Consider the following 3042-nt stretch of genomic DNA (forward strand, 5'->3'; position numbering starts at 1 on the left):
TCACACGCACGGCTCCAAGACTTCTCTAGAGCTGCCCCCATTCTCTGAAATGGTCTCCTCATCCTATTCAGCTTGCTCCTACTTTCTGCTCATATAAAACCCAACGCTTCCCCCTCACCTACCCGTCTTCTGTCTCCTAATCCCTCACTACTTCCCACCATTCCATATCCCCCTCCTATTGTGTGATACTTCCCCCACCTCCTAGATTGTAAGCTCTTCAGGACAGGGTCCTCTCCTCCCCCTGTGTCACTGTCTGTATCTGTCATCTGCTACCCCTATTTAATGTACAGCGCTGCGTAATATGTTGGCTCTATATAAATCCTGTTTAATAAGAAATATTTATAAAGCAGTGAATCTGACATTCCCTCAAACATTCCCTGTTAAAGAATCAATTACTGCCATTAGAACATGTGAACCTGGAAGATTCCCACAATGGAATGTTTGAGGGAATAGAGCCCATGGAGTGATAATGGAGTAGAACCCCAGACAGGTTTTATTTGCCGTCTGTGTCTCCAATGGGAAGGTTCACCCTCTCCATCTGATGGGAGATACAACGTTGTCACCGGAACAGGAAGAAAAAGGATCACATGATCTGATGTCAGATGTCCAAGAGGATTCCCCTCAGCTTGGAGAGATTTCTCATCACTTCCTGTTGTGTCCCCAATATAGGAAGCAGAGGGAAATATACCCAGGGGGACAGATATGGGGAAAACCTGCCAGGGATTCCAACCCTTCATTTCTTTATCAGAAGCTAAAATAAAACGAGTTTTGGTTTTAGATTCACTCGGAAAGCAGCAGATAACCTGGTGTGACGATTGTCAGGATCACTACCGATAAATACTGAGGCCAATTACACACAAGGAGATCCCCTGACAATTGTGAGTGACCAATTATTATTATTATTAATAATATTAATAAACAGGATTTATTTAGCACCAACATATTTCGCAGCGCCGTAAATTAATTAGAGGTTACAAATTACAGACAGATACAGACAGTGACACAGGAGGAGGAGGGGACCCTGCCCCGAAGAGCTTACAATCTAAGAGGCGGGGGAAGTATCGCATAATAGGAGGGACCAATCATTCAGAATAATATTCCCATTATTTGGTCAGAATTCCCAATACTCTGAACACGTGTTTGAGATTCCATCCTTCCGGTTTGTTTTCCCTGGATTGGAACGTCTGTATTGGATGGTTTGTGCACCCACCGACAGATCCAATCTATCCCAGAATCAGAACTCCCCCCAAATAAATGGTTGTTTATGATTGGCCGGCTGCTGAAATCTCCTTGGAAGTGAGAATCTGCCGTTTGTATTGTAGCTGCGATTTATTGATTTCAGCACAGCCGGCCATCTGCTGGAATTGTATTTATTTCACCGTTTTTCAGCCCGTTCACTATTTATGTGTCGCTGATCACATGACAAGAAGAAACGTTTGTTAAATAAAATGATTTGACCAGAAAACTAAAAGAGATTGAAAACAATCAGAGATGGATTGAAGCTGCGTATACATGTAAACCAATGTTTGCAAAGGACGACATATCAACCTATGATGTCATAGTGCATTGATGATGTCATCGCTTGGCAGACCGCAGCACTGATCACACGCCTACTGGCCACACATGTGTGATTGGGTGAATAATCTTTGGTTGTCCCGGACTAATGGATGATTTGGGAATGACTGCGGATCGTCATCCTATGACACCATTGGACCCTTTTAAAATGAACCAATGAGAGAACAAACTGCACGGAGCCAGGTGAGCGCAGGATGCAATGTATGCTGGGACTTGTAGTTCTATATGAAAAGATGGGGTGCACTTTAGCTTTACGTTGTCACCTCACTTTATAATGCTTCCCGATTCTCCTGTGTGGCCCCCATACCGGAGTGTGCACTCCGGTGGGCTTCAGAAACTGGAGGAGCCATTGCAGCAACCTGACAACACTGCTGCTAAATGACAGGCAGAAGCTTTGCGTTGTCAGCCTGCAACAAAAGTACCATTACTGGCAGGATCTCCAGGGGAAAAACTTTGCAACAAAGTTGCCAAAAAACAAAGCAAAGCATAATGACAAAAGATGTCACATTGCAGCAATATTTCTAATATGAGATTTTTTTCTGTTTAGCAAAGATGATTGCGGATGAAAGTACAAATCTTTCCGTGTCAGTGCGTGATAAGTCGTGTGCGCCAAACATACCGCCATCGCAGGAGCCACAGCATATGTGGGCAGGAAAAACCATGCTGGGACATGTAGTACCACAGCGGTAAGGAGTAACATGCAAGGCATGCTGTGACTTGTAGTACCACCCCAAAAGCCCATGGTGTACCCAGCTGACTGGCAATGATGTGCGTTGTAGTTCCATAGCACCATGCAATATATCTGGGCCCTGGCAGGGCATGCTGAGCCTTGTAGTGCCTGGGCTGATGGTATATAATGCACACAGGGTAAATGACATTATTGATACATGATACCTGATTGTTGCAGCTGATCCTCGCTTCCCCTGCACACTGCAAGCTGCAGAAACAACAGAGAATTCAGAGGGCTGGGGGATAACAACTCCCATCACTTCCTGCTCCTGTCCCATGGAATTCTGGGAAATGCAGTCTTCCTGACCTGTAGAAAGATGACATTGTAGTTCTGAAATATAAATCCCAGGTTATACTGTCACTGCTACAAAATGATAAATAATTTGCAATTCCCCATCCTTCGCCATGCACGCTGCAAACCCAATCAAATTGTAATCTTAGAATATAAATATGACAAGTCAGGCATTGGGGGTAATACAGCTCAGCATTTATCAACTGTCCAAAGAGAGAACCGCACCTACCCGGCCAACCAGACAAACTTTATACCAAGATGGTCAGCTGACGATTTAGACCTTGGGGAGTTTGTGATGAGAAGGGCTCCGCTAGGCAGTAATACAGCAGAATACGCTGCATCTCTTTGTAGTTCTCTCCATTGGCTTCCTTTTCACCTTAGAATCAAATTTAAGCTCCTGTGCTTTGCCTTCAAATCCCTCCACAGTTGTTGTCCCACTTACATCT

The 3042-nt window shown here is 44.4% G+C and overlaps 1 protein-coding gene across 1 annotated transcript in view; it reads right to left on the reverse strand.

Annotated features, from left to right (window-relative positions):
• The window catches only part of LOC140325453 (uncharacterized), a 38097-nt gene that overhangs the window by 15501 nt on the left and 19554 nt on the right, over positions 1 to 3042 (reverse strand). The gene's annotated exons all lie outside the window — the stretch shown is intronic.

This window comes from Pyxicephalus adspersus, chromosome 3, assembly GCF_032062135.1.
Source record: "Pyxicephalus adspersus chromosome 3, UCB_Pads_2.0, whole genome shotgun sequence".
In the NCBI taxonomy this organism is placed as follows: Eukaryota; Metazoa; Chordata; class Amphibia; order Anura; family Pyxicephalidae; genus Pyxicephalus; species Pyxicephalus adspersus.